The sequence below is a fragment of the Gossypium arboreum genome, chromosome 2, assembly GCF_025698485.1.
Source record: "Gossypium arboreum isolate Shixiya-1 chromosome 2, ASM2569848v2, whole genome shotgun sequence".
Taxonomy (NCBI): Eukaryota; Viridiplantae; Streptophyta; class Magnoliopsida; order Malvales; family Malvaceae; genus Gossypium; species Gossypium arboreum.
The window spans coordinates 64,115,147-64,138,951 of NC_069071.1; the positions used below are offsets into that span (position 1 = coordinate 64,115,147).

Sequence of the window (23,805 nt, forward strand, 5' to 3'; positions counted from 1 at the left end):
ACTCCATATAACATGTCTCGGGCCAAGTCAACTCACGGAAATAATAAGCTTTTACGTATACATTATGGACTTCTTTTAGAAGATAAAGTGAAATTTTATATGAAATCGGTTTTAGAAATTACGGTGTTTTATGTTTGAATTTAATTCTGCGTTGATATTTTTAAATTTAATTTGATTTTATAGAAAAATATATAATAAAAAAACTAAAACAAATGATTTCAATATTAAGAGTGCGCTAGCAAACAATCATTGATCGGTGTTGAATCCACCAAAATAAATATCACAGTTAAAAATAGAATTAAAATTCGCAATATAAAACCAAAGCACGTCATGGATAATTTCATGTTCACAAAACTCCAGTCTTACGTAAAATAAAGAAAGGAAGATTAAAGAATAATGAAATTAAATAAATGCAATCGAAAAATAGTGAAATAGCAAATAAGTAGTGATTTCAAAATTAAACAAAATAAATTAAATTGATGAAAATTCTAGCCTCGAGTATAACATTGGCCTCAAATTTTAAATTGAACATGGACTATGAATGTCTTCTCGCTTAGATAAATTAGTTATAATGATTAAGCTTTAATTGTAAATTAACCGTGGGAATAACTTGATGATTAACTCTTACCCGAATAACCCTGAAAAACAATTTCCACGATTTAATTTCCTGGCAATCTTGTGGATTAGAAGAACCCGTGTAATGACTTCAATTTTGACAATGTTAGAAAATTCAATTTTAATTTAAACAAAGTGAACAACCATCATCATCTGCTAACTTTAAAAGAATATTGGTCTAGTAACCATTTTAATTCTTCATATAATTGCTATATAGGTCTTCAAGTATTTTCTTAATTAAAATTTAATAGCGATTGGACTTTTACAATTTAGTCTTTAAGTTTTAATTAACTATTTTCTCGGTTAAATTATTTAATTGATCTTTAATATGTCTTCATAATAACTCCGTAAATATCCCCTTTTTACCTTTACTTACCCGATTTACGGAAATGAGGTTCTGAAACCATATTTTTCGACACAATTGAAAATTGGATTGTTACACATTTATTCAAGGTTAAAATATTTCATAGGTCCCCATACTGTTCACAAATATGGAATTTAGTCCCTGCATTTTTATTTCTAGTTCCTTTACTTTATAGATTTTAAAATTTAGGTCCAATTATTAACATTATTAAATTTTATTTGTTAAATTTGTTAGTGTGACATTTTGAAATAAAAAAAAATACTCACTTGGTTGGTAGCAATGTAACTAAAAATATAACGTTATAATAAAATTAAATTTCACAATTTTATTTTTTTTGGAAAAATGGAGAGACTAGATATAAAAGAATAGAGACTAAATTCCAAGTTTACAAAAACTATAGGTACTTATGGTATATTTTAAACTTTATTCAAACAGTTTTTAGGCACAGGCTCCGTATCTTCGCCCTCGTATATATCCTAGCTAATTCTCGTGTTTCTTGATATGTAGGAGTGTAACATTGCAGACACAGCTTCCTCTTGGCTGTTATGAACTTAATTAAAGTCGTTTTCTTCACTTTGCTTTTAATTCTTTCGATGTAGAAGTGTTACGTCATTTTGAGAATTTGGGGTTTCCACACAATAAACTGATTTCTCATATTAACTAAAACGATTTATCAACTTTTAGCAACCATTCATTTCATGTTAAACACTATAAAGACGATAAGAAAGAAATCAATTCCCATTCAGCAATGGTTCATCGGTAGGGAGAGTGACCAGTTTAAAGGTTGATTAGAGAGTAGTAAGCCCCTGCCCGACCAATACCTAGCAGATTGGAATGGGATCCTTGTTCAACCACTTTCCCATTCTTTAGCACAGCTATTGAATCTGCCTTTTCTATGGTTGACAATCAATGAGCCACAACTACACTTGTTCTTCGAACCATCATCTTCTCTAATGCTTTTTGGACTAGACTCTCTGACTCACTATCAAGTGCACTGGTTGCCTCGTCTAAGAGCAGGATCATTGGGGTCTTTAGTATGGCTCGAGCCAATGCTATCCTTTGCTTCTGCCCTCCCGATAGCTTTACTCCTCTTTCACCACAATAAGTTTCGTATCCATCTTTCATGGAACTGCAAACACATGCTTGTAAATGATATTCATAGTTATTTGATGTTAATGTAAATAGTGATCGATAGTTACCTTATAAATTCATGAGCATTGGCTAGGATGGCAGCTTTCCTGATTTCAGCTTCTTTGGCTTCCACTTTCCCGTAGACAATGTTCTGTCGGATGGTGCCTGCAAAAAGAGTGGGTTCTTGACTCACTAATGCAATATGTGACCTCAAATTCCTCAATTTGTAGCTCTTGATATCATAACCATCTATGATTATGGATCCAGTTTGTGGGTCATAAAATCTTTCAATCAACCCAATTGTACAGCCCAATTTTGGGCCCACTAAACAACCCACTAAACCTAACAGAATCCCAAACCCAACACAAATAACCTACCCAAAACCCACTAAACCCACATGGCCCAAACACAAAATAGAAAAAGAAAAATGAAAGAAAACCTAAAACCCTAGCCGTGCAGCCTCTGACCCCTGTCCCATCCACCGACGCCTGCAGCACTGCCCCACCGTCGTCCAAGTTGCGCTCCTGCAAGCATTAAATGGGAAGTGACATAAAGTAAAACAAAGAAATGTAATGGCTATTTAAAAGCCAAATCCAAAAACCATGTACACATTCGGGCATTTTTCAGATGAAATAATAAGCATATTAGACAAAAGAAAAAAACACAAAGCAAAAAAACTCAAGAATCAAAGCAAAAACAGATCGATCGGAGACTAAGCCGAAGGTTTGTCCTCATTTCTCTTCGTTCTTTTTTCTTTTTTTGAATCCATTCGCATATACAATTTTAACCCTATTTTAAAACAACATATATACTAAATACAAACATGTAGAAAACACAAAAAAGGGGAAAATTTTACCTTTTTGAACTCCGCCACGTGCACGGTGGCGACGACGGTGGCATGATGGCGTCTGGCGTTCAAGTGATCGGGGTGATCGGCCCCGGCCGAGTCGCCCCTCTCCCCTCTCTCTCCCTTTTTTTCTCTCCTCAGCAGCTAAAATGAAGTTTTTTAGAAATTTTCAGGCTTTTATAGCCTACCAAAACGACACAGTTTTGGTGCCCATTTAAAATGCGTAAACGACGCTGCTTTGAGCAATGACCGAGGACCCGACCCGCCTATGCCTGTGGTCCGCGTGTTTTTGACCGAGGGTTATTTGCGCCTCGATCCTTTCGCTTCCAAGGCTTCACAATTGAGTCTTATTTAATTTTAATTTGGCTCTAAAATTTACTTCGCTTTCAATTTGGTACCTTTATGAATCTGTGCCGCTTTTAGTAGATCGATATTTACTCCTTTGGTCCCTCCCGTTGCTCGCGTGTTCAAATTAATCCCTTTTTCCTTCATTTATTTGAAATTAGCCTCAAAATTCCACCGTTAATTCAATCTCATCCTTTTTACTTTTCCTCATTTTTCTAATTTAATTTTAATATTATTTATAATATCATATTTTATTATTGTTGTATTTTTATTAATAGTTTCAATATTATTATTCTTATTAACGCATGTGTATGTTAATAATATATTTTGTCTATTTTTTATATATAGGTATATATATGTATATTCCTCCCTTTTAATACTATGTATATATTTTGATATATTACGTGTATGTTCTATTTTGTATACTATGTATATATTACGTATATGCCTTTAATATTATTAGGTATTTATTTATATATATATTTATATAATATTACTAATAATTATTTTTTATTACCATTTCTAATATATATATATATATCGTATATGCCTTTATATATAGTATGCATATATCGCTTGTGTTATTAGTTATACATATATCTATTTTCAATATATGTTTATGTAATGTTTTTAGTATTATCATTATCTTTGTATTGTTACTATCGCTATTATATCTTTCGTTGTCGTCACTATTGCATTATCACTTTCATCATTATTATTAATACTAACATGTATATATACTATATATTTTTATTATATTACGATATACGCTTTTATATATACGCCATGCATATGCATTTTTGAATGTTTATCATTATGTATATATATACTTTTTCTCATATATTTCTTATTACTTCTATTATTATGTATGTACCTTAATACATATATGTATATACTACTGTCGTCATCATTTTCATTTTATTTTGCCATTTTTGTTACATTATCTATTTATTTGCTTGCGCATTCAATTACTTCATCTTCCTCACGTACGTGTTTACATTCACATATTTCTAAGCTTCAATATTATTTCGCCTTTTATACTTGCTCATATTATTATCTTCGACATAGTCACACCTATTATTCTGTTCTTATACGTGTTAATACCATATTATGCTTTTACATTTTACTATAAATCGCGTTATTTCTTGCTCAATATATTAAAACAATTCTTTCATAAAAGCAAAATCCGTTATTAGGTAATTCGAGATAATCGTGCCCTAACTTACTGGGTTTCGACTTTTCTCATTTAATCTAAATAACGGAATATTCTTTTTAAATCACGATACAAGTCTTAAAAATGCTTGTTTTCGGAGATACGAAGCGTGGTGCACTAACTTACTAGGTATGACACTTTGAAACTTCGAAACAAGATCTTTTACAAGTAAAGGCAATGTTCGGTGTTCGGAATTCGAGGAACGTGCCTAACTTATCGGGTCTCGATCTTCCTCGCTCACCCTAACTAACCGAATATCCTTTTAAAAGAGGTCAAAATATATTTATTTTAAATGGCAAGCTCATTCTCAAAAGTTCAAATGCCGATCCTAACTCAATCGGATATAACATGTCGTTGCTTTGAGACGAGAATGTCTTTGACATTTCAATGTTCACTTTACAAAAAGGATCGATTTCAAAAGTTTTCCAAGTTTTCAATCTTCGACACTAAGACACTAATTAATCAACTAGGTACCAATTTTGGGCGATCGAGGTGCTAATCCTTCCTCGTATGCATGCGAATCCCGAACCTGCTTTTCTTGATTTGCGAGACCAAAGTTGTTTTTTAATAAATCAAGTTATTTATTAAAACAACCATCAGAACGAGGTGACCCGATCACACCTAGTCAAAAAGGATCGGTGGCGACTCCAGTTTTTTCGTTTTCATTTTCAAAACCCAGGTCGATTCCCGTTTTACAAAAAAATGGTTACGACACCAATAATGGTGGATTTCCCGGATCCACTTTGCCCCACAAGTGCCAGCATTTTGCTTGCTTTAATTTTGAGACACAGGCCTTTGAAGATCATCTGGTTAGGCCTTGCAGGGTAAGCAAAGAATACATCCTTCAATTCAATCTCCCCCTTATTACTTTCCTCCACTTCAATCCCTTTCCCGTCTTCATGAGGTTCAATCTCACTCCTCCAGTCTAGAATTGCAAATATTCTTTTTATGGCACAGCCACATTTAGCCAAATCCGAAGTCTTACTTCCTATGTTAGCAATGTTTTGACCTGTGCTCATCAATATGAAGAATGCTTGGAAGAGATACTTTGGGGTCAACAATCCTTGAGTTATCAGTCTTCCCCCATACCAGAATGTTAGTGATATGGAGGATGTTGTGAGGAATTGAGAGCTAAACAGACCAAACCCAGAAATGTAACCTTGTTTGATGCTTTGTTGTCGGGGCCCTCTCATTGTTTCTACAAAGAGATGTAATATCTTTTTCTGAGAAGAAAAGGCAGTAATAGTTCTATGGTTAACAATGGCTTCACTTGCTAACTGGCTTCCTTCATTTTGTGCTTTTTGGGCTTTCTCAGACATACTTCTCATTAGAACACTTCTGGAGTAGAAGCTCCCAATGAGTAATGGCTGAAAGGCAATCATAACAATGGCAATCCTCCATGTAACAATCAAAGAAAACAGAATGGCTAAGGAAGCACTGAAGAAAACCTGAACCAGTAATGACATACGATCTGCAATGAATGACCGAAATGTGCTGGCTTCAGTAGATAACCGTGCACAAATGGCGGCACTTGAGTTTTCATCTTGATCAAACCACCCAATCTCAAAGGTCAGCACTTTTGCAAGTATTTTTTCTCGAACCCTGTTCACTAACCGTTCCCCCATGATTGCAAAATTGTAATGTTGCAGCAGATTAGCAAAGAAACTTGCAACTGCTAGTCCCAAGAAAATCAAGCTGTACAATTTGATTTCTGATTTCAGCTTGGAACTATCTTTGAGAAAGTAGACGGAGGCAACTATTCTCATGCAATAGGCATAGATTGGTTGAATTGCTCCGCTGCTAATGGCTCCAAAACACCCCATTAAGGTTCTCTTCCACTCAGGTGCATTCATCTGAAGCAAACACCACCCTGAGAGTGAAGACGACTTGTTTATGTTCTTGTCATTTCGATTTTCGTTCAAATGCATTTCGACCGAGCTCGCAATAGTGTAGGAAATTACTGGTCTGAAAGCATATATTGGGCTAAGAGAATATGCAGGGCTGCTTTGATAGCTAGATCTCACACTTATTGGAGTCTCCAGAGTTTGATTCATAAGGTTGTGTCTAGCTTCCGTTAGATGAAACACACCATTAGATTCTTCATTTTGTGTTGCTGCTTGCTGCAACTAGACCATTTTCTTATATGCCCCTCCTGCTCCATTGTTCATTTGGATAAGTTCATTGTGAGAACCGGATTCGATAACTCTTCCTGATTGAACAACCACTATCAAATCCGCTTTACGGATTGTGGAAGGGCGATGTGCAACAATAATGGTAGTTCTTTCATGTGAGGCATGATCCAAGGCTTCTTGCACTATCTTTTCAGAATGTGCATCCAATGCACTCATTACTTCATTAAGAAGAAGGATCTTGGGATCACGGATCAAAGCCCTTGCGATGGCGACCCGTTGCTTTTGCCCTCCTAATAACTGAAGCCCCAATTGTCCTACCTGATTTGCAGTGGTAACCCATTAACTCAGTAAAACAAGCATCTTCTAAACTATATATATATATATCAATTAAAGGATACTGGGACTTACTTGAGTTTCATATCCATTGGGCAACTTCACAATGAAATCATGTACACTCGCGGCCTTTGCTGCCTTAATGACAAGTTCCATTGACGCATCTTCCTTACCAAAGAGAATGTTTTCTCTTATGGATGTTGCAAAGATAATTGGTTCTTGATTAACCAGTCCTATATGGGATCTCAACCATTTAAGCTGAAGCTTCTTTATGTTGTGTCTATCCAGGAGAATATCTCTATTGACAGGGTCATAAAATCTTTCAAGCAAAGAAATGGCAGTGGACTTGCCTGAACCACTCCCTCGAACAAGGCCTACCATCTTTCCTGCTTACACTTTAAGATTGAATCCATGCAGAACAAGGGTTTCAGGCCTTGATGGATAACTAAAATCTACTTCTTTAAATTCAACTTCTCCTCTCACGTGTGATAGAAATTTTTCCTTTCCGTTTTCTGAGCGTATATTCAGATTTCAATCGATCATCTCGAAAATCTTCAAGGCAGAATGTCTTGCCTCTGAAATGAATGATAGATTTGGAAGTGCACTCATAACAGACCTGAATTAATGTTCAACATGAAAGCAGACAAGAAATATTGAGAATTAATGTTGTTGAAACAAGAAAAAGAAAAAAAAAGGTAATATCATAGAATGAAACTCACAATCCTCCCAAGATGATACAAATCCTGATGACGAAAACATCACCACCGTTTTATCCTTCTTCAGTCACAAGAACACCACCAACCCAAGCTTGAAAAGCCCACGCTGCATAAATGATTCCCATACTTCCGATCAGCAATCCTTTTGTAAAACCCTGCTTTATCCGTAGCTCCATACTTTTCTGAAGAGCATTGCTGAAGTTTTATAGCGTCTCGCGCTCAGCAACATACGAATAAATTGTTCGAATCAAGGAGATTGCTTGCTCCGCAATCGCACCTGCATTACCATAAGCAGCCTTCATCTCTGCTCCTATACTCATCAGTGCCTTACCAAATCTAAGTCCCGGGATAATGAACATCAGTGTTAATGGTAAAGCAGCCAATGTTAGTCGCCATGAAAGTTTGAAGGCTACCACAAGGCCTAAGATGAATGATGTGAGGTGAGCCAGGCAGTTTGGTGTCTGAAACAATACAAATCCATTATGAGATAAAACATGCAACTTTTAAGAGCTGAGAAGGCAATCTCGCAAACCTTGTCGGCGATGGTATCTTGGATGGAATGAGCATCAGAAATGACAGTAGAGATGACCTGGAATGTAGAGAAAGAGTCCGTTTGATCCTCGAAGAAACCAACTTGTTGCCTGAGAACAGATTTTAAGTATTCAATTCTCATGCGAGATGCCTGCCTCTCTGCACTTCTTGTCCAACAAACTCCCTCTAGAATATAAACATATAAGCAGTTAAAATGAAACATTGATTTAACTTGGAAATTACATTTGCACATACCGATGAAAGCATATATTCCCACTCCAATTGCAGAATAAAGTAGCCTAAGTCATACTGTAAATCAAACGAAGCGGTGTTGCTAATACAACATAAGATTTAAGGTTGTTTTAAGTGCAGAGTGTGTGTACCTTGTCGACTATTTGATTAGAGAAAGACTGATGAGAGGATCCATAATCATTCAGTGCACCGCTGAGTATGTACATGTTAACAGGGGACATCATTCCATCTCCAATGCTACCCAAAGTTCCCAAAACCAACAACACTTTGTCTATACCATCAGCATACCGGAATAACCCACCACTTTTTTTGGCCATAACACTTGATTTTTGATCTTTGTAGATAGGTGAACTCAACTTATAGCTTCAGATGGAAGTTTTAATTAAATTGAGTCGGCACTAGTTAACCCTTGCTTTGTTTGTTGTAAAAGGATTGTTGGTTTCAAAAATTCCAACATAGAAAGGGCCTCTAACAGTTGATTTATTTGGGAGTTTCTTGTACTAGGAAAATCCTCGTCGATTGCTTTACTACCCTCGTAATTTACACTTTTGGTATTGGAAAGCCTGTTTAAAGGGAGAATCTATTATTTCAGATGCCATGGACACATAAAGCTAACGCTCTTTCAACCATTTTCTCTACATATGTCCTTTGCTTGTTATTTCAGGCCTTTGACTATCGTTTAAGGACTTAATTATTACTCTTACATTAAATTTTGGTATTAGACCCTTTACTTTATGTAAATTGTTGATTTAGTACATGTACTTTAATTTGATCATTTTCAATCCTTGTACTTTTAGAATTTGAAAATTTTAGTCTTAGTCAAATGATTGTAATGCTATGTTAGCTTGTTATTTCCACATATTACTCACAAAAAATCAATTAATAGATTTAACAAATGTTGTTGGCATTAAAACTGAAATTTCGAAATTCAAAAAATATAGGGACTAAGAATAATCTAATTGGAGAGCTGGGACAAAATCTATAACTTTTAAGTATAATAAAATAAAGAACTAATAGCATATTTTAATCAAATAGATTTAACTGCTACTATTTGGGTAGAACTAAAATTTCAAAATTTGAAAAGTATAGAGATTAAAAATGATTAAATTAAAGTAGAGATACTAAATTCACAACGGTCTAATTAACTCACAAACTCAGTTTATTATCCTTTTATTAACTAAGGCCTAATTGTCATGAAATAAACAAAATGGATGTGTATTTAATGTAATATCAATGAAACTAATGGGAATTTTATCATGACGTATCAGAGTTTGGTTGAATTTCAAATTACATTATCCCTTACCTCAAAACAGATAATTGTTACCTTATAAATTTATCCCCCGAAAATGTTAAAATATAAAAAAACTCAAGGTAGAGACTTGTTAATCTCACCTGCTTGTCTCGTTTACCATCGATACATCTCTTATATATGTTTTTTTTCCTCCCATTTGATTCCATCTTTGTTTCTCTTTTAGTTCTCAATTTTCTAGATGCTGCTTAATTTGTCGTTAATTTTGTTTCACAATATTAAAGTTTCACATATATATCAGTCTTCTCAATTATTTAATTACAATAATCGAATCCATATACAAATCTTTTATTAGTAAGATCTGCTATAAAATATTTGGCACCAATCTTATTATTGTTGCAATTGGAGGAGATAAAAGGAGGAAGTTTGGTCCATCATTTTAAATATGAATGTTTACTTTGGGAAAAAATGAAGTTTCAAAAAAAATGTTGTATATAATAATTTAAATTAATTAATTAATTAATTAAATCAATCAATATATATTTAAATATAAATAGAATACAATATATAATATATATAGAAACATGAGTTTAGAAAAAATTTTGAACTCATAAAATATACTTTATTGTTAATTATATTACTAAATTGACATTAAAATAATATTTAATTAGTATTATTATATGATAATAATAAAATAATATTAATTAAATATTGAATAATATGATAGTATACCAATGTGAATTTAATTTAATTTTATATATAATATGATAATAATTAATAAAAATTAAATGTATGAAATTAATTTTATGTATTTAAAAGATAGCATCAGATATTGGTATTCTAATCTATAATGTATAAATTTATTTATTTCTTCTTAATTTATATGTAAATCCCCAAAATATTTTATAATTAAATTAATTTTTTATAAATATTAATTTATCAAATCAAATCAAATCAATTCAACACAAATATAGATAATACAAAAAATATATAAAAAGCATGTGACCTGATTAAAATAATTTTATAAAATAAATATGTAAAATCACAGGCAACACACGTTACCAATATATATATAAAAGCCTGAGTTTAGAAAAACTTTTGAATTGATAGGAATTTCTTTTATTTTCCATCATATTACTAAAATTACATTTAAAAAAAAGAAAAATGTTGAAGTAAAATAGAAATAGTGATAATTATACATTTAAAATATTTATAATTTAGTAGAAGTCTGTGATAATCTCACATTAAAAATAATTATACTTTAATTTACAATTTTAGTTAAAAATTAAGCTAATTTTATTGCTCCAAACTAGAGGTGTGCATGGGCAGGCTATCTGCCCTACTCAAGGCCACCCAAAATGTGGGAGGGTTTGGGCAAAAATATAGGCCTAAAAATGGGCTTAAGCAAAAAAAATAAGGCCTGCTTAAAAACGGCCCGGCCTCGGTAAGGCATTTTTGGCTCGGGCCCGACCTCGACGGTCCGAATTCACTAAATGAAAAAAATCTGATTTTTAATATTATTTTCTTATTATTTTCTCCTATTTTACTACTATTTTACTATTATGTTGCTACTATTTTGTTGTTATTGTTTGGATATTATATAAAACTTATTTTATTGTTATTTTTATTATTATTTTAAAGACATTTGCTAATTTTGCTGTTATTTTAGAGGTATTTGCTTGTTAAATTGCATCTATTTTAGTGTTATTTAAGTATACATATTTTTAAAAAATTTTTCAATTTGTTGAGAAATATTTATTTTGATTTTTTAGTATTTTGATGGTTTATATATATTTTAAAATTATATAAAAATAATATAAAAATTAATATATGGGCCGGTTGGGTTTTAATATTTTTATTCGGGCCGAACTTGGGCAAAATTTTAGGCCCATTTTTCGGGTCGGGCGGGGCCCGGGCCTAGCAAATGGCCTAAATTTTTAGTTGGGCCCGGCCTGGCCCGGCCCATGCACACCTATACTCCAAACACATTGATGAATGATAATTACTTCAATCCATATAAGCATTGATGAATAATATTTACTCCAAACACATTCTGCCCTGTACCTTCATGATACATTTTATTGCAGTTGTGCCATACTGCCTAAAAATAATAGTTATTTTTTTTTTTTGCATAGAATTATACTATCGCTTGTAAATTTCGTTGCTAACCAGATTTTCCAATTCTGTTCTCCATTGGTGGTTGAGTAAGCTACCTCAACCCTTGTAGAACCTGCTATGAAAAAAAAAAACATTCACGAAAATGTGCTCGACAGTTTCCTTAACGGACCGATAGATCGGGCTCTGACTCTGCACCACAATCCTCCTATTTTGTAAACTTGTTAGAATATGAATGTAGTTATTAGCAATTTTCCACATTGCAATTATTATCTTGCATGCAATATTTAAATTCCATAGCCTTGTAAAGAAAGATTTTAGCAATGTGGCCTGTGCTGCCCAACCATCATCTATGCCACCCATGCCCACTGTCAGAAGTCATTTGTAACCACTCTTGGTTGTATAACTTCCAGTGTTGTCACCCCACCATACCAACTCATCTGACTGAGCACAATTGGAAAGTGGAATAGCCAGAATCCTTTTCACCTCTTCTTCATTAAACAACCCCTTTATCATCTCGACTTTCCAGGTAAAGGAACCTTTATCTATTAGATGAGCAACACTCGTATAATCCATACTAATCCTCTATACCCTTACTCTTCCTTGATGAGGACCTAGTAACCAGGAGTCATTCTAAATGTTGATGGCCTTCCCATTCTTGACTCTCCATCCATAGTCCTGTTCCAGTAGATTCTTTGTAGCCCAAATGCTTCGCCATTTATAAGAAGGGTAATAAGCTAAATTTACACTTATAAAATCTCTCATTGAGTAGTATTTAGGTTCATAACATGTGCTAATAAAAAATTAGGTCTCGTAATTAGTCTACAACTTTATTTCACAAGAAAGGCAACGTTAAACTTGTTTAAATTTCTAAATCCCAACCCTTCTTGTACCTTTGGTTTGCAAGCCACACTCCATTGGCACCAATGAATGCCTTTATTTGTATTAACATTACACCACAAAAACCTAGGAATTGTACTTTCTAGTTCACGACATACAGACCTTGGGAACAGAAAACATTGCATTGCATAAATGGGAATTGCATGTAAAATCGACTTAACAAATACCTCATTTCCTTATACGGGCAATTGACGCGTACTCCAGCTCTCTATCCTCTTGGAAAATCTATTTTTGAGACCTGTAAATGCTTCCTTCATTCTTCATCCCACCATTGTTGGTAAACCGAGATACTTTTTTGGGTTTCCAGAAATATGCACTCCAAACACTTTTCCTACTTGTTCCTTCCTTTCAACGGTTACATTCTCACTAAAATATATAAGCAATTTTTCAAAATATGCTGGTACCTTTAGAAAAATAAAGTTAGAAAGCCACTCGTACCTAACGCTTTTAGCAGTTCCATACTTTTAACTGCTTCCATGACTTCTTTTTCTTTGAACTTGGTTGTCAACTCATCATTTATACTTTCAAGAATACAAGGCTGAATCCCCATCAATACATATGATTGCAGTCTTGCACAAGTGTTGATGTGAATATCTCCTTAAAATACTCTGTCGCAATTACTATCATGTCCTGTTCTTCACTAACCTATTCTCTATTCCTATTTTGCAAGACTCTGATAGTGTTTTTTCTCTTTCGAAAAGATGCAAAGCTATGAAAATAAGATGTATTTCAGTCTTCGAAACGTAACTAGTTTTCTCTTGCTCGCTGCTCCTAAAATAACTCCTCCTTATCAGCTACTAGATTCAACGTAAGATTTATCTCAACCAACTCAGCCAAATTCTCCTTATTAGGGTCACCAACATTTAGCTCATCCAATCTAGAACTCAAACGGGATGCCTTGAGCTTTCTATCCTATTGATTTGCCTTCGCTCAGTTATTCAATTTGGACCCCAACTCATTTAATTTTGAAGGAACATTCGTACTACCTACATCCTATCCCCTTCTTACTTCATTCTTAAAACCTTCTTCCACAACCCAATTTGCATTAAATCGAAACTTAGCTTGTCTTTTGAACCCCTGCTCCCTCTTGCTACCAACTATATCAACCAAAATTGGACAATGATAAAAATAGCGTGAGTGAGATGTTTAACACTATATCTCGAGAAAATATTCCACAATCTGGGCTTGCCACTCCTTTATCCAGCCATTATCATATATTATTTCCCAAAAGCCTACCACTTTCCCAAGTGAACCACTGCCCTGAGAATCCAAGATCATTAAGATCACATTCTTTTAAAACTCTTCGAAAAGACATTATTTTATTTTCATCTCGAGGACGTCCCCTCATTTTTTGAACGAATACAATATTTCATTAAAGTCCCCTAATACTAACCACGGTAGATTGTTATTTTTCCTTAATTGCCATAACAAATTCCATGACTCCAGCCTACAATGCTCCTTTGGTGCCCAATAAAACTCGGTAAACCTCCATGGTGTCATACCCTCCCCTTCACAAATTTCTACATCAATGTGTGAAGAGGAGAAATTCCTTAACTGGACATTTGTCCAACCTAATGATAAACCACTTGTAGATCCTATAGCTTTAAAATCAATTCCATTCGAAAAACCAAAATTCATCCTAACTTGCTCTATTCTTCTTACATTAATATTTGTTTTTATAAGAAACCATATTTGGGGCTGTACATGTCTCACTTTATTTTTGAGATGCCTAACTACCCATGGTTGCCCCACCCCATAGATATTCCAACTTAGGATTTTCATTGTGTTCGGTTGGTTTGCTTAACAATAACCGCTGATATTTCAGAGGGGATTCCCAAATCCTTTAAATAACCTTTAGTAGAAACTTTCAAATTTTTCTAATGCTTTCTTTGTCATTTCTTACTATTTGCTATTCCAATTGGTAATCTTCCATGTCCAAGCCCAACTCCATATGCCCCTCATTTTCCAACCCATTGTTTGACCTTGATTTCCTTATCAATCCTTTCCCGTTAAAGTCGAGGATTTTGGATATCACTGAAACTCCTCCACTCTATTTTGCCATCCAAATGTAATCCCTCCAGCTTACTTATCGAGTTGTCATCTTACAACCACCTACTAGCCTCTGCCGATACCCTCCTTAGTGGTGTTTTAATCATAAATCCTAACCAAAGCATGCCTTTTGCAATTTTATTGACAATTTAATTGGATAGAATCCTTAACCATGCCCTAGTTTCCCACAAAAGAAGTAAAAAAGTGTGATTTTTTCATATTAGAACAGTGCATAAGTCGAATGATTTTGGTCAAAGGTTATTCACCTTTTCGTTTTCAGAGGCCATCGAACATCCAATTTGACTCTGATTCATATACACTTTTTAATGCCCCTAGTTACCAAAGCAACATCATATTCCAAAAACTTTCCAATGAAGTTACTAAATTGACACACTATTCTTTTGGAGATAAATCCTATCGATAAATTGTGAACTTGAACCCAAAACTTCGTAAAGAAAAACGAAACTTGCAATGGATCTTCCCCCAGTTCTAATTAGTGGAATAGTATTAGATGTCTATTAAAGAACCAAGGTGTACTCTGAAGAACCCTATTTAGATTTATCTCAGGGTAGAACCAAAATAGATTCCTTTTCTCTCAAATATCAGTAATAGATACTCCTCCTATCAGATGCCACATATTTTTCAGAGTGTTTCTTATTGATGGAAAGTGAAACACACTATTTATTAAAGCTCTCCCTACCAGACACATCCTATAGTCTTCCTCATTTACATCTTCAATCCTTTGGTGTAATAGCCCGTTTTTCAGTGGTGAAGGAAATCGTGGTTTCAGGACCACAAATCTGACATGTCAATTCATAAATTTTTATTAGTTTAAAATAATTATGAGTTCATTAGTGTAATGTTAAATTTTGGTTGAGATTTTTATCATTTAAATGGTTTAATAAGTAAAAGGACTAAATCGTAAAAATTGTAAAAGTCGAATGGTAAAATTAGAAGGGTTATAAGAATAATTAAACCATGGACTCTAGTTAGTGGAATGGAATGATGTTTTGCATGAGTGGAAATGGTTTAATTAGGCTTAATCTAGTATTAATTAAGGTTTAATTAAGAAAGTTATAATATTTACAAAATTACCAAAGTAAATATATGAAACCAAAGGAAATAAAATTAAAAATGCCATTCTTTTTCATTGTCTTCTCCACGGCAATAGAAGAAAGAAAATAGAGTCTTCATGCTTTTGATTGAAGCTTTGATTTGGTAAGTGTATTGATGCATGTTTTTAGTAATTTTTATGTTTTTGGACTCGTATTAGCTTAATCTAGTATGCCTGAGGATTAATTTGTGAAAATGTCAAACTACGTGATTGTGCCATTGTTGAGTTGAGTGCTTTTCTTGAAACTTTTGAAAGATTTCTAATCTTTGTTGATAGATTAGACTATTTTGTAAAGTAGTTTTTGATGATTTTAAGGTTTAATGACTAGATTGATAAAATGATGAAATTGTTTGTACTTGAAAGGAAATAAATGTAAGTAGGGTCCGGTATGAGGCCAAGGAAGAATCGGCTAGATTTTTGTGTAAAATAAATGGGTAAATTACATGTTTGGGGTTTAGGGATTAAATTGAATAAAGGTGAAAAGTTGAGGGTAATTTTGTAAAATGTTAATAAAAGACTATATTGTATAGAATGATTAATTTTGGTTGTTGATTTTGTTAATTAAATGAAACTATTGTTTTAGATCACAAGCGTGTTGACAGTCGTGGAAAAGAAAAGATTGTGGAGTAGTTCCTGTGCTTTTGTGATTATTGCAAACCAGTTCTGTAAGTTTGTTTTATGTTATGTATAGTTGAATTCAATTCTTTTTAGTGATTTAATATTTAAATTTTGTTATGTATGGATACTTAAATGTTGAATAGTACTATTATTCAGGCTTTGTGCCTAGCAGGCTTTGTGCCTAGCAGGCTTAGTGTCAGTGTTATTCAGGCTTAGTGCCTAGCAGGCTTAGTACCTATGTTACTCAGGCTTTGTGCCTAGTAGGCTTAGTGCCTAGTAGGCTTAATGCCAGTGTTATTCAGGCGTAGTGCCTAGTACGCTTAGTGTCGGTGTTATTCAGGCTTTGTGCCTAGTAAGCTTAGTGCTAGTGTTATTCTGGCTTAGTACTTAGCAGGCTTAGTGCTGGTGTTATTTAGACTTATTGCTGGTGTAATGAATGTAACGTCCCTTGAAAATTTGGAAAATTAAAGTAAATGAGTAGGCTTATTCACTTAATTTGATTTTGTAGGACTTTTGGAATCGTTGCATCGATTGGATTGGCTTAGAAGCTCACACACTATCATTTATACCTTGGTAGTCATTTTTTACTTGTTTGAAGTTGCTTTAAAGTGGCATGTAATAGGAGGAGTCTTTAGTATTAAGGTATTTTGTGAATGTGTAAACGGTGAATTGATATGATCATACTTGTGAAGTTTTAAGTTTGAACTTGATGAACTTTTAATGCTTGTTTAAAGTTAGGTCATTTTGACCATCCTTAAGTACTTGTATATATGGCTCTTTAGTATGTAAATGATGAATTGGAAATGGTCTTTTTTTTTTTTTGTGGTTTCATGTAATGGTCCATTGTGATATGTTTTTGTAGGTAATTGAACTAAGATATAATGTTTGAAATAAGGAATTATTGACTAGTTTTGGTATGTAATGTTTTGGTATATTTGTGGTGCCTTTGAATGGCATATTAGTTAGGTGATTTAGGATGTTTTGAAATGTCATGTTTATGCATGTTTGAATGGTGTTTGAAACCTTTGAATGTGTACTTGAATTAGGTAGGAAATGGTTTGATTTTAGGTAAATTTTAGGTTCACACGGCCATGTCACATGTGACACGGCCGTGTGACCTTACTCAGTGAGTTACATGGGTAAGGACACGGGTTGGGACACAGCCATGTGTCCCTTGTTCGAAAGTTACAGACTAGGGTAATTCCACACAGCCGTGTGACCCCTGTTTTCAAATTTTGCTACTTTTTCCCAAATTTTTTTATTTTTTTAAAATTAGTCTCGAATTGCTTCTAAACTATTTTTAGGGCCTCGAGGGCTCGATTTAGGGACAGTATGCATGTACTATGAATGATTTATGATGTGATTAAGTTAGTGAATGATATAATGTTCAAATATTTTCCATTGTATGATAGTACTCTGTAACCCTAATCCGACAACAGAGATGGCTTAGGGGTGTTACAATTGGCCTTGTAAAATCTCCTCTTCATCAATTGAGATGTTAAAATTTTCCAATTCCTCTTCCATATCCCTTGAAAGCCTAAAATAGATTCAAATTGCAAAGAGCCCCAGCTGCCCAAAACCTTAATATGAAAAAAAGAAAACATGCTATACAACAAACTTCATCCCGATTGTTAGTCTTTTTGTTGAGCTAATTTTAAAATAGAGTTGTTACTTGAATGAAACTCTAAGCATAAAATATTGGGAAAAAATTGTGATAAGTATAATTATAATTTAAATTATAGTTATTAATTAAAAATTTTGACATGAAAAGAAGTTGTGTTAATTTTGTTAATGTAAAATAGATTTATTACTTGAATAGAATTCTAAATGTATTAATTATCACTTAATTTACATTATAGTTAATTAGTTATTGTTTTGAATAATGTTACTTTGCATTGATTACATAAAATAAAACTATATTGTATGTTAAATAAGTTAAAATGCTTCAATTATGATTTGAAAATTTTCTGTTATAATATTTGATTTGATAGGCTAATATACCTTAAAAATATTCCATAATTCAAATAAGAAATATTATTTTATGATAATTATTGCAATTAAAAATAAAAGATTTAAAATTTAGTTAAATATTAAATTGTTAAACCACATGCACGGCATGTGACAATAGAACTAGTATTGTTTTCTTTATATTACTAAGCTAACATTAAAAAGTAAGTTTAATTTTTAAAATAATAGATTTTTATTAATTTGAATATTTAGTTGAATTGAAATTGAATTCAATGTACTAAAACATATCAATTAATTATTAATAATAGATAAAATCATATGAATAATATATTTTTTTGCATAGATTTTTGGTTTGAACTACAAAATTAAGTATATTGATTAATTATTGATAATAAATATTATTTTAAATGAATCATTGTTTAATTTTTTTTGAAATTATTAGACTTGTAATTAAATGATAAAAGAACACCAAAGAAGCCTACCAAATAGATCCACAAACAATGAAGCCCATAGAACAAGACTAAACATTCGGGCTTTGAACTAAGCCTACCAAAAAAAACAAAAACAGAAGTAAAACAAAACAAAATAAAGAAAACACCACAGTCTGATTCACAGCTGGCACCCAATAAATGTCATCATTGTTATTATTGACGGTTCCAGTCCCCAAGAAGTAGTTTCCAAAAACCAGTAGACCATCATTTACTTCATTTATCTCTTCCCAAAACCCAAACGCCTTCATCAGTCAATCTTCAATCTGGTTCTCTCCTTCTGCACGATCCATCTTCTGTTGCATCTTGCTCAGGCAGTCCTCCGAGAAGGTAAGTCCGTGACCCATTTCTCATCGCTTCTCTGGCTAGTTCGTGAGCCATTATATTTGCTGATCTAGGAATGTGTTTAAATAATATCTGATGGAAGAATAGTTTTTAACATTGTAAGTTCCTTATTAAAGCCCTTATCATCGATCTATCTACCAGATCTGACTTACTTCTCTTTATAACTGAAGCTGAATCCCTTTCGATTATAACTAATGTAAATCCCTTTTATTTCCCCAATAAAACTATTTGGAGACACGCATGTGCCTCTGTTGCGAAAGGAGAAGCAATAGCCCTGTGTACCACAGTTTTAGAGGCGAGAATCTCTCTAGAAGCATTTCTTGCAACTAACCCTGAAGCCGATTTAGCCTGTGCCTAGTCAAAGGCCGTGTCAAAATTCAATTTAATATCGGACCTATTCGAGGGCACCATTCCATAGTCACGGTTTCCTTGGTCAATTTACTAGTCTCACACTCGTCTATTTTTTTAGCATACCTTAAGACCCATGCAGTAATATCACAACCCCTATTTCTCTTCCCCTCAAATAACCACTTATTTCTGTTAGTCCAGATCTCCCACAAGGAGCAGTAGAATAAACAACATTGCGACCCAGTATAGCTTTTAAACACCCAGCTAAGCCATTCCTAGCAATTCATATTTATTCCTGTTAATACCTAATCAAGATTTAAACTTACCTAGACTTCTCGTGTAATAGGACAGCCTCGCAAAAGGTGATCAACATTTTCAGTAGCCCCTACACATCTTAGGTACGCAGTCTCCATCGCCATTCTTTTTGTGGATAAAATAGCTAGATTAGGAATGAAATTCCAGGAAATTTTCCAAATGTAAATCTTAATTTTGGCTGGAATATTACTGATCCATAGTTTTTTTGTAAAAAATTTTCATCTTGGTCTTTAAATAATTAGGTTCAATATTACCTTCATGTAATAATTTATAAACACTCTGCATAGAACTAGATCTATCATTAAATTGGCCAATGGCGAAGATAATAAAACCAAAATCCCTGATCCAAACAGTGCCGTCAAAATCCTTCAAGAGAACCATAAAACAAACATAAACCTAAAAATAAGAACTTGCCAGCGGTGGCAAACAAAACGTGCTAAGAAAGCATACTACTCAATGGAAGGATCTATATTTGCTTTTAATTTAAATTTGCAATAAAATATATTATTTTAATTACTGTTTAATTAGTGTTATTATTTTATACTAATGAAAATTAAGATTTACCGTTATAAATAACATTAGACACTTAAGTATTTTTAAATAAATAGCATATAAAAAATATCACCAAAAATAGGATTATTTGCATTGATAACCAAAAGGTTTAAGACCCAAAAAATGTTTTTAGAAAAATTTTATAACTTTATTTTATTTTTCTAGGATAGAATCATGAAAATTTTTAACTGATCAGAATCTATTTTAATTTTCAATTATATTTATGATATATGATGATTATTATGTTTGATTGAATAATTGATAAAACCGATAAGCATGCAATGCGTATATGATAAAGCCTATGATATTGATTAAAGAAAATGTCATTTAATCTTATTTGCATGCTTAATTATTCATCCATGAAATCAAAATCAAAACTTTGCATTTTTTCTAAAGATTAGTTTTTAAGTGATAATACGATACTATTTCAAACTAGATGTTTTTGTCCAGCAACTTTGGTAGATGGTGATAATAAGAATTGCATCAATATACACGTTGTTGGAAGCAACTTTGGGTATTATAATTAATCATTTTTCAAGCCGGTTGCTTAACCACGAATAGAATTTTCTGTTCCTTCAAAACGAAGATTAATTTTTCGTCTTTTAAGGATTATAAATAAGACCAACGCAGGTTGAGAGTGTGAAATTATGATTTTATGTCATTCATATTCTTTTTCAATAGAAGAACGAAAAATCAGATTTTTCCTCTTAATTTTTAGTATTTTTAATTAAATTTGAATTTTTCATTAGGAAAAAATTAAAAATCAGGAGAAAAAATTTGATTTGTCATTCTCTTATTAGAAATGAATAGAAATGACGTGGAATCACAGTTTTATACGATCCATACTCTTAGACCGACATATGTATGCATATATATTGGCAAGCTAATATTCGTTTTACATGTTTTTTTCTGGTTACTGATTAGTATTTCTTGGTCCATGACAGTGTGTTGGCAGCTCAACTTGCCGGCAATACATAGTCTGCTGGCGTATTGACACAGTTTGTCAGGTGCGGAGTTAGCGATGACTGAGCTAGCCGAAGTGCGTCGTTACATGGAGAGCAGTGGCACGTATCTAGGAAAAGTTGACAGCATGTTTAAGTTTATTCCATTTTTAGAACGTCTTGGAAAGTATGGATTGAAGGCTCCAAATGAATTCAGATAAAACCTCTTTTTCTTAACCTATCCAAGTGGTTAGTCTTTCCTTTTAATAGGTGATAAAATTCTAAGTATGTCGCAACGCGTTCAGCCTTTTAAGTGTGTCGCAACGCGTTCAGCCTTTACTACCTGTCACCTTTAATTTTTCTCATGCCAAGTTTTTGTTCGTTATTAACTTTTCTCTACTATTAACCCACATGATGTGTAAACTTTGGATATCCTATAATCCTTATAACCTTCTACTCTCTTCATTTTCCTTTTGGTGGATTTATAATTAGCAGTGGAATAAAAAATGTATAATAATTTCTTTAGCACTCCAACTTTATTAACAAAAGTTATTTTAGCTATTCATTTATTTATTTTTGCCTCTTCTAACTCTCCATTTAAAATTTCAAATCATCTTAAAATGGATGAAAAATTTAACATTTGTTAACTTCACTAACATGATATACACTTAAATTATCACGTAAGTGTTTAATTAATTTTTAAAATTTTTAAAATATTAAAAAATATTTTATATAATTTTATAATTTTTAACATTTTAATATTTTTAAAATTATTTTTTAATTTTAAAAATTAATTAAATATTGATGTGTCATCCACATGGCAACCGTGTATGCAACATTAGCAAAGTTAAAAAATATTAACTTTTCAATTTATTTTGGGGTAATTTGGCAAAAAGAGTAAATTTAAGGGCTAAAAAATTAATTAAATGAAAGATTAAAATGATTTTTTATAAATTTGGAGAGTAAAAAATATGCATAATCCAATAAAATCTATTAGTTATGTGTTTTTCTTTTAAAATTTTTTAATATAATTAAAATACATGAGACAACATTACAATTTTGGTTATGAATTTTTTTATTCCACTGCATAAAATATTAATCTAAATATTAATCCTTAGATTATGTGACATTCATGATGTGAGTAAAAGAAATAAAAATAATATAAAACAAAGATATTGAATTAACTTTTACAATGCTTTGAATCAAAGTTATATAGTCAAAGTGGTGCCTAAGATAGCAGGCACTTTTTAAAGCACTAAATGTAAAACAAAAAACACACAAGGTACAAAAAGTTATTTATGCAGTTTGGTTTTCTTACGTTTGCATAGTCTAGCTCAGTGAGAAATATTCACTGTGACAGCCTTAAATTGACTCTAGTCGGAAAGTGGTTTCGGGACCACGAAACCGAGTCTTATAAATAATTAAAGGTTATATTCTGTGTTTATGATGTGCGTAAATGCTTGTGTGATAGTTCCATACTTTAATTTGGTCAGTGTATGTGAAATTTATTAGTAGGGACTTATGTGAGACAATTTAGAAATATGCTAGGCAAGTATTAAAATGGCCTATTAATATATGTGGGAAAGTGCTTGTCCTTGCATGTCAAATTAGCCAAATTGAAGCATAGTGGCCGGCCATGCTATGGGTGGAAACATGTCACAAACATGTTATGTTAGTGATGTATGTTAGGAAAAATAAAATAAGGGGCATGGTAATAAAATAATGAAAGGGAATATGATGAAAACAAAGAAAAAAAAAAGTGTGTGGTTGTTTCCCCCACCATTTTGCCGAAACTAGAAAAAAAAAAAAAGAAGGCTTTATCCTTTGGTTCATCATTGGCCGAAAATTTTAAGGAGGAAGGAAGAAGAAGGGTTGAAGAGGTTCGGCCATGCATGTAACTAGGCTAAGGTATGTTTGATGATGTTCCATGAGATGCATGCATGTTTTAGTTGGTAGCTTGAGTTCTACCTAGCCCATGGTCTAAATCTTGCTATGTGATGGAAATGACATTCGGCCATGGATGCATCATTCTTGCTTGGTGTTGATGTCATTTACATGCTAAAAATGAAGCTTTGTAATGATGCATGTGATGGTGGATTGATGACTCTTGAATCTTCTTTTTAGCATTTTTGAGTGAGACATTAAGTTCTTTGTTTAACCATGACCAAAATTGAAATGGTATGGTGTTGTGATGCATTCGGCCATGGTAGAAAGTAGAGGAGAAATATGGTTGTTAATCAAGTTATTTGGATGAGAAATGGTAGTAAGGTGAAGAGCAAATGTTAGTGTTTGATTTACTAGTGTGTATGTGTGTATTAGCCGAG

General features: G+C 32.8%; 1 long non-coding RNA gene and 1 pseudogene across 2 annotated transcripts; one reads left to right on the forward strand and one right to left on the reverse strand.

The window, feature by feature from the left end:
- Positions 1-1,732: 1,732 nt before the first annotated feature.
- LOC108465853 (putative multidrug resistance protein) lies at positions 1,733-8,796 on the reverse strand (annotated as a pseudogene).
- A 10,298-nt stretch (positions 8,797-19,094) lies between these two features.
- LOC108462668 (uncharacterized) lies at positions 19,095-22,009 on the forward strand. 2 transcript variants are annotated; one of them, XR_001867942.2, is made up of 3 exons: positions 19,095-19,310; positions 20,020-20,071; positions 21,485-22,009. It is a non-coding gene; the product is annotated as an uncharacterized LOC108462668 (long non-coding RNA). The 2 variants fall into 2 exon arrangements; XR_001867941.2 differs by lacking the exon at positions 20,020-20,071.
- The last annotated feature ends 1,796 nt before the right edge of the window (positions 22,010-23,805 follow it).